Source organism: Hemicordylus capensis, chromosome 3 (assembly GCF_027244095.1).
Source record: "Hemicordylus capensis ecotype Gifberg chromosome 3, rHemCap1.1.pri, whole genome shotgun sequence".
NCBI classification, from domain to species: Eukaryota; Metazoa; Chordata; class Lepidosauria; order Squamata; family Cordylidae; genus Hemicordylus; species Hemicordylus capensis.
The window spans coordinates 83,706,199-83,715,411 of record NC_069659.1 but is presented as its reverse complement, the minus strand read 5'-3'; the positions used below and the strand labels follow the sequence as shown (position 1 = coordinate 83,715,411).

Sequence of the window (9,213 nt, the reverse complement as noted above, 5' to 3'; positions counted from 1 at the left end):
CCTAGTATTGCTATGTCAATTATTTTAACTTGTTTTTCTTTCTTCTCAACTACAGTTATATCTGGTTATTATTATTAACTTAGCAATTATTTCCTAAATCAATTCCTTTGATGTCTGTTCTCCATTTCAAATTTCCCTTTGCTTGGGTTACATCCTAAAAGACCAAGTGTGGTTTGGACATTCTATTCCTATAATTAATGAGGATATTTGCTGTATTTGTCCCTTCAGGCTCATATGAGGAAGTGTTAGAACAGAAGGGAAAAGCAATGTGAGGAAGTGTTTATGCAACACATACATGTATTGTGTAAAAACAGGAACACACAGCTGCTGGAATTGAAAATTGCCTTCCTTCGGCTATATATTGACTTGGGAACGGCTGCAGCTGACATTCTGAGATAGCTGATGTAGGAGAGTGTATAGGATATGGATACAGCCTGACCCAGAGCAGATTCCAGAAGGTACAGGCAGATTAAGCTGAGGAATGTGTTGAGTCAGATAAGTCAAGATATGGAGGTTCTATGCACCATAATATTTTATTTCAGGATTTCTTCAAGCCCATACTAATGGAGCTACTTGATCCCACCAAGCAGGATCTAGCTGACCCAGCTGCTTTCTAAACAGGTAAATAACTGCCTTTAAAAACTCACAGGTGTATGCCATCCAGACCCAGTGACTTCTTAATATTTTAATTTGCCAGTTAGCATTAAAACTAATGTTTTCATTAAACCTAATCTTCAGTTGCCATCTCTGAAAAAAGCTGGTCAGGCATAGGTGTCCGTTCAAGATCTTCCAGACTGGAGAACAATGCAAAGAATCAATTCAGTTTCTCTATCATCTCCTAATTCTCCTTCAACAGGAAAACAAAGAGGGAGATCTTTGGACAATTAGAAAACAAAAGGCATGAAAAACCTTCCCTGATTTCCTACTCCATCTCAAAAACACCTTCACAGTTTTGGTCAAGGGAATAATAATTGATCAATACTAGAATACAGTAGTACCTTTTTTGGTCTGGTATTTTCACCCACAGTGATATTGTGAAGGAATTTGTTCCTCTTAGGTTTTCTGTTTTGTTGGTCTCTATCTATGCCTTTCTGAAATACAAACCAATAATAACCCCATTAAACCCTTCCTTGTCCTTGCTATAGATTTTACATACCAAATCCCATTGATTTTCTCTGTTCCATGTGGCTTCTGATATGCCCACTGTACGGTATTTATGTTCTCTTTTAGTCCCAAACGCTCCAGTTCCCTAACAAGGATTTGAGATTTCTGGCATTATCACAAACAGACCTGTACATTGTGTTCCTCTCCAATCAAGCTATCCTAGGCATGTTTACTCAGCAGTATGTTCCACTGTGTTCTCTGGGATTCATTCTCAGGTAATTGTGCAAAGATTGCAGGCCAAATGTCCTTTTGTGTGTGCAATATTTCCTATGATTCTGGTCTCTGGTTATTTTTTCCACTATGTTTGTTGCTATCCTGCTTCGCAGACTGGAGCATTTGCACCATTGCTCCTAAATTCATTCAGCCATGATACTAGCTGAGTGACTCTGGGCCAGTCACTTCTTTCTCAGCCCAACCTACTTCACAGGGTTGTTGTGAAAGAGAAACTCAAGTATGTAGTATACCGCTCTGGGCTCCTTGGAGGAAGAGCAGGATATACGTGTAATAATAATAATAATAATTAATAATAATAAAAAAGATGATAAGTTATCTGAGAGTGGATGCTCTCCAGCTCCTACTGGCTTTCTCAAAAAGCAGTTTAAAAGCAGCTTGTTGACCTTGCCGATGTTAAATACCAGCTATTTGGTTCCAAGCAGAACCCATCTCTTTTGCAGAGACTCGGCTTCTTCTAAAGTGTTCCCCCAGTGCCTATAATAATCTTAAACCCATCCTTTCTACAACATCTTCTCATTCATGCACTGGGTTCCTGCCGGTCTACCTAGCTCTGCACATGGAACACGCAGCATTTGTAAACGTCCTAGACTTCAGCTTCCAGCTTGGCATCCAGGGCCTCACTTCTCTGTTTCCCATGTCATTGTTGCCATTTTGCCCATGTACCACAAACACTGGCTCCTTTCCCACACTATCACACTATATACATATGTACAGTACATGCTGTCTGGCAACAGACAGTCAAGTTACCATATTATCACTACAAGTGACTGGCCTGTGAGGGCAGAAGAGGCTCCACCCCTTCTAATTTGATTATCCCAGTGCCAAGCACACAGCATCCATTCATACATCTCTCCCTCTTTCATAGGGATGTGTACAAAACTGGCAAAGCCAGTTCAGATAGAATAAAAACTGGATTTGAGCTAACCTGGCCCGGTCCAGTTCAATGCACTGTTGTTGTTGCTGTGTTGTTGCTGTTCTTGTTCTTGTTATTATTATTATTTACATTTTATATCCTGCTTTTCCTCCAAGGAGCCCAGAACGGTGTACTACATACTTAAGTTTCTCCTCACAACAACCCTGTGAAGTAGGTTAGGCTGAGAAAGAAGTGACTGGTCCAGAGTCACCCAGCTAGTATCATGGCTGAATGGGGATTTGAACTCAAGTCTCCCCAGTCCTAGTCCAGCACTCTAACCACTATACTACGCTGGCTCTCTGTTGAACTAGACCCGGTTTGAGTTTGAACTGAGATGGCTCAAAAGGACTCGAAGCTCTACTGGTAAAGAGAAATCTGGCGAGGATTCCCCTTTACCAGTAAAGGGGCAGGGGCGGGGAGACAGGTAAAACATACTGGTTTACTCTGGGGCTGTAATTACAGCAATGTGACAGGCTCTAAGCATGATAATTACTGTCCTTTGTGGGTAAAGGGGAATCTGGTGAGGGGCAGTGAAGGGGGGACAGGTGGGCTTCCCTATGAGTAGAGTGGGTGGGAGGGGAGTAAAAAAGTACCTTAGAAGTGCCACTGGTGGCAACTATGATGGTGGCGGCCACAGGGGTGGCGGTGGCTCCCCCGCACACCTACCACCCCCCCGAGTAGCTCAGGCCAGTTTTGGCCTGGTTTGGTCCTCTGTGCAGGTGTGGAGGTCACTAAAATGGCCTCCGCGCATGCACAGAGGCCCTTTGCATGACCATGCAAATTGTGTGGTCATGCAAACGGCCTCTGTGCATGCACGGAGGCCATTTCAGTGACCTTCACACCTGCACTGAGGCCTAAACCAGGCCCGAACAAGGGGAGGCCATTGGAGGTGGGGGGAGATACCACCACTGTGCCCCCACCTGCACAGCTCCTGCCACCGCAGCCACCACTGATGGCATTTTAAGGTACTCTTTTACTCCTCTCCCCCCTGTTCTATGTTTAGAGAAGCCTCCCCACCCCTCCTTTACTAGTAGAGTTCTGAGCCCCATTTGTTTCAAACTTGGACCGGCCAAGGCCGGTCCGTTTTGACACTGAACACTTCGAGCCAACCGGACTTGATGTTGAGCCGAGCTTGAACTGAGCTGGTTCACACACCCCTACTTTCTTGCTGCTTTCCCCCTTGCACATATACACACATGCACTTAGCTTTGAGAGATTTGTCTGACTCCTTGCCCAGCAAGGTGCAAGACTCCACCAGCAGCCCCAAAAGACAATAATTATCATGCTTAGTGCCTGCCCCATTGGTGTAATTAGAGCCCCAGAGTAAGCCAGTGTGTTTTACTTTCCCTCCGTGCTTTCCTCCCCCCCGCCCGTGGGCCGTTATTTTCTTTGCCCTCACCCAGTCTGGAACAAATAGCAGGTGACAGGCAGCTATTCTGTCTATTCTACCACAAACCAGGAGGCTAGTCATTTCCCAGCACCCTGCACTGTTGTAGGATTCTGCTTCTGGAAAGGGGAGCAACGTGGTGATGCAGAAAGCTTTGTCTTTGCCCTTCAGCAGACATAGCAGTGGAGGAGCTGCCTATGGGGAGTGAAAGAAACTGAGGAGGCAAATGGAATCTAGCACAAGAGGGGATGGGATCTACAAGTAGGGAAATGTGAGCCCTAAAATAGCCCTACCCTGCCAAGGAAGGTGCTGGCCAGAGCCCGTTCAGGTGGGTGAGAAAGAGGATGAGCCAGCCAGCATGATGTTGCTTTAGCCTGGTCAGTCAGACAAACCCCCTCTTCAGTCAGCAGATGAAACAGAAATGAATGAAGAAAACCACTTGTGGCTGTGATCTTGTAGGACTTTAAGCTTTACCTCTTTAGTAGGACTTCAAATACTTCCCCTCTTCCCTACCAAGAAGATTCACAACTCCCTAGGTTGCTTTTATCATTAAATCAGTTTCCTTTTGAACTGGAGCAGGAAAGATCTCTTGACATCATCTGGCCACCCTGTGGTCAAAGAAATTGCTATGCAATCTTTCAAACTAGCAGCTCTGCAAACTGATCCAGAGCTCTTTGAATGATTTGTTTCTTCTTCTCTGCACCACTCAGAGGTGCTATAGCCCCCGGACCTTGGGGGCCTGGTCCGTGGCCTCCATGGCCTGGAGGGTGGAATCTCCAAAGGCTGGGGGGAGGCCCTCCTGCCGCCCCAAGCCTCCGCTCCAAGCGCTCCTCCCAGTTGCTGCCACAAGCCCTCCTCCCCAATATTCCAGCCACCCATGTGTGCAGCTTGTTACGGGCTTGCGACACTGTATTCTAACTGCACATGCTCACTGGAGCACCTCGCAGTTCTCAGAGGCCGCTGCCCCTGGTACCACTGACCTCATGTCGAAAGGAAACCCAGTCCTTTCTGCAACCCTAACTAGTACAGAGCTTGTAAAAGGGGAAAAGGAGAGAGAAACTGAATCGGGCTCACAAATGCCTTCCCAAACTGCTCCCTAACTTTTGATTTGAAAGAAGAAATGCTGTGAATGCAAAAAGGCATTTTCTTCCCTTGTCAAGGAAAAACAGAGGAGAAAAAATGCAAGAAGTGTCTGGTTTTCTTAGGTTTGAATTAATGTGCTGTGTTTCTTGCTGGATCTTCCTCTGGTGTGGAACTGCAGATGTTACGCCACAATGCAAGGAGATTGGGTGGGGGGGAATCAAACGTTTATTGCTTCACAGCTCAGCAGTTACGTTTACAAGTTTGTTTCTCTCTGTTTAGGCTAACACTAGAACTATGCTGCTAGTGATTTAATGTACTGATGTTAGCACAAAAGGTGCACTCTTATCTGGGCTTTGCATTGGGATGCATAGTCAAAGTGGTGACAGTTATTTCTTGCCACATCCACCCCGACCCTTAAAATAGGCTCCATTCTGCCCATTCCATCCCATCACCAATCTTCTGGTCAGTGTCTGCGCCCAGTACGCATACTATCTGAGAGTGGCTGTTGCAGAGAGGTAATGGTAGCGGTGATGTCAGTAGTCACTAGGCAAGCTTTGTCCATGCACACATTTGGAGGAGAAACTATGGAGAGGTGTTGGCCACAGAGCAGTCACATTACTTGGCTGCTTTTTGGCCACTCTGTGCCAATGTCTCTGTGGGCAGAAACAGAGTTCTTGCAACAAGCTGAGAATAAGAGAGCGCCATCTCTGTCGTGCACTCGATTGCCTAAGATCATCTGGAGAGGTCCGGTTACAGTTGCCGCCCATTTGTTTGGTGGCAACTCTGGACCGGGCCTGCTCTGTGGCTGTCCCAGGGCTTTGGAAGGAACCTGAAGATGTACCTTTTCCCCAGGCTTTCAACTGAAATCTAAATTTTAAAGTGTTTTTATTTATTGAGATTTTTATCTGTTTTATGAATTTTAACTGTTTTCTATTGTTTTTACATTTTAACTTGTACATCACCTGGAGATTCCGATATCAGGTGGTTGCCCTGCTAACTGGGCAAAGAGGCACCTTTTACCGTGGTGATTCTCTTTATTTAGCAGGGGGAGAGTAAATGGCCCTGTCCACCCCCAGCACAGTACTTCCAGTGACTGTTGCTGGTGTGTATCTTATGTTTCTTTTAGATTGTGAGCCCTTTGGGGACAGGGATCCATCTTATTTATTTATAATTTCTCTATGTAAACCGCCCTGAGCCATTTTTGGAAGGGTGGTATAGAAATCGAATTATTATTATTATTATTATTATTATTACAGAAATTCAAAAAAAATATAAATAAAAAGCCACAAGGGTGGGTTCAAGCACAATGCAATGGCGAATTGAAGTGTGATTAAAACAAACAAGCCAACTTGTAAACTTGATTATAATGGCTGGTTTGTTGAGCCAAATTGAACCTTGGTTGCATTTGAGAGGAATGCTTGGACAAAAAAACAAACCGGGAATGCTCAGTTTCAGCCAAGGTTCTGTGTTGCATCTGAATGTGCCCAATAGCTCTCTTCTGCTGTTGCTCCCCTGGTATTCAGTAGCATACTACATCTAAACATGGAGGATTCATGGAGCCATCATGACTAGTAGTCCTAACCTCCATGAATTTATCTTCAGCTTATGGTGAATAGTTGATATATCATTGCAGGGCCGCAACATTTGGTAAATCCACAACTGAGCTAAATTTAGTTCATGAATACATTTGTTCCCATGAGAACCTTGCCTTGGGTTGATACAGTTAGAAGTCAGCATAGGCAAACTAAAAACAGTGACTGCCATAGAACAATATGATAATAAAAATGAGTCCTCATTGGGCTAGTTTAAACAATATGTCAGACTGGCTCCACCAACCTTTCAGTTAGGGACATGAGGGTACACATCCGACTTCCTCTCCTAGCATGCTGTTCCACCTTTAATAGTTTGAACTATCCCATCACATGTGATAGAAATGCTACATTAAAGTAGTACTGGCATTGCATGCAAAAGGGAAGTTGGTAAACACCCCTCCCCCCTTGCAAGTATGAAAAGTGGAACAGCACACTGTTCCACTGCTAACTGGGCAAAGAGGCACCTTTTCAATGTGGTGATTCTCTTTATTTAGCAGGCGGAGAGTAACTGGCGCTATCCACCCCCAGCATAGTACCTCCAGTGACTGTTGCTAGTGTCTGTCTCATGTTTCTTTTTAGATTGTGAGTCCTTTGGGGACAGGGAGCCATCTTATTTATTTATTATTCCTCTATGTAAACCGCTTTGGAAACCTTTGTTGAAAAGCAGTATATAAATATTTGTTGTTGTTGTTCCACTCACGTGGAACACTCACATCCCTAACTTCATGGTGGGTGGAACCATTGTATCATCCAAACAAGTCCATCACAATGCCATTATGAATCACTGAAGTGCCGTCCTCTGTAAACGCTGCCACCTAGTTCCAAATGTGATGGTAGGGCTTCCAAGTCAGAGGATGTGGCTTTATATAAAGTATTTACTGAGGAAAATGGACTCTACCCATGTTCAAAGTTTCAAGCTTTTGATGGTAGATATTGTATGACTGAGCTCTGAGACTAGGGTAGCTTTATTAGTGTCCCTACTGGTTAGTATTTATTTAGGGATTACACTCCACTTTGTGACCTGATGTTCCTCCAAGTAGTTTCTGATGGATTGTAGTGACAATAATTATATGCATGCAGAACACAGCTGCTTGTAGCCTTCTGGCCAGCGGCAGAGGCCTTTGGGTGTCTTTTTTTGCTTCTGCAGTTCTCGGTCAATTGATAGTTGGATTTGGGGCAGCAGATAGGCAGCAATGCGTATATATTGGAGAACTAGTTCTTTTATGTCTGGCCCTCAACATTGTTTATCTGGAAAATTATTCTCCCATGAATATCATGAAGATCACAACACGGTTTATCTCGGTGTCTTGCACCTTTCAAACATTAAACTTTTGTTTGAAGGGGTGAGTTTCTTCCTCCTTTGAAAATGGAGTCAATTTCTGGAACTTATAACTTACCTTTCTTACCTATCTAAAGCCACAAAAACCAACTTAGTAGCTGGAATGGATTGCTAAATACCTTCATTCCTTTCTTTTTATGTAGCTAATTCAACCATCATATTAAGTTCTTCCCTTGTGCAATATAAAATGAGTCTTCATAGCAATGGCCACAGAAGGGATAATAATAGCCAGCAAAAGGGCATACTCTGTGGGTTTTCCAGAAATCTGTAACAACAAACTGTCTTTGGCAGCCCCAATTACCTGAGAGTCACATCCACTACATCAGTTTTGATGCTCTTCTGGCAGCAAACTACAATACATTTTAAAGACAACATATGGCAACAGGATAGCACTGCTGTCATGAAAATATGACTTCTCAGAGGGTAACTGACACTTGGATGATTATTTAGTCAAACCCTATAGCAGCACTTTACCTCAGGATTATATACTAGGAATATGAGGCAGTAAACATGCAGCAAGAACCAACTTCACCATCAATTCTTAAAGAAATTGTTAAAGAAATTGTTAGTCTCTTCACGCTTAGTTTCTAACATTTGCAGATTTACATTGTGCATTCTGGGTACTCATGAATAAAGGCTCTGTGGTGTTATTTGACTTTCTCTATTGATGCTTAACTGCTAGTGCTGAAAGCAGGAATGCAAAACAAGGTCCAGATTCAGACTGAGCATTTTTGAAATAAAATCCTTTGATCTGAAACAGAAAGCCATTTATAGCCCAAAGATATTCCATTATCATTTGTTCAGATGCCATTAACATTTGACTAACAATGTACTCATGTGGGTCTCTTACCATATAAAACATCTGTTCCAGATAAATGAGATGATGTACTGATTTTTTTTTTGGACTGGCCTTTTTACATATAGATTATAATTTGCTTTACCTATATATTCTGTATAGATGCAATTGCTGATCTGTAAAACAGACGTTAAATTGCTGCGCTGACTTGTAAATGCTGGAGTGTTTAATTAGTTGAACAACACCCTACAATGATGTAAATTCTATTTTAACAAATCTGGTATGATTTTATTGTTCGAGTAAATATTTTAAAATGTCTTTTCTAGGTTGAACAAGTATTCTGAATCTCAGACTAAATATAGTAAAGCTGCAATTCTATGTTACTTGGGGAAAAATCCTATTGAACTAAATGTGACTTCTTTCTGAGTAAGTATGCTTTAGATCTGGCTGAAAATCATTAAATACATAAACAAGTTGTTCTGGTAAGAATTAATCTGCCTACTTTCCTTTCGCTATAATCTTAATTGATAGTTAGCATTCTTGCAAATTAGCCCACTTCAGCCTTAAATGTTCACACGTCCGCCATCTTGAATTGGGGTGGATGACATCATCACAAATTATTCTGCTGAAGTGTCCCTATAACTGTACCCAATCTGGTTCAAATTGGTCCTGGCATTGCAAAGTTGATAGGGGGACACACACATG

The 9,213-nt window shown here is 43.0% G+C and overlaps 1 long non-coding RNA gene across 1 annotated transcript; it reads left to right on the top strand.

Annotated features, from left to right (window-relative positions):
* The first annotated feature begins 412 nt into the window (after positions 1-412).
* On the top strand, positions 413-8,962 carry LOC128351801 (uncharacterized). Its single transcript, XR_008320047.1, has 3 exons — positions 413-621; positions 1,231-1,379; positions 8,835-8,962. It is a non-coding gene; the product is annotated as an uncharacterized LOC128351801 (long non-coding RNA).
* Positions 8,963-9,213: the final 251 nt, after the last annotated feature.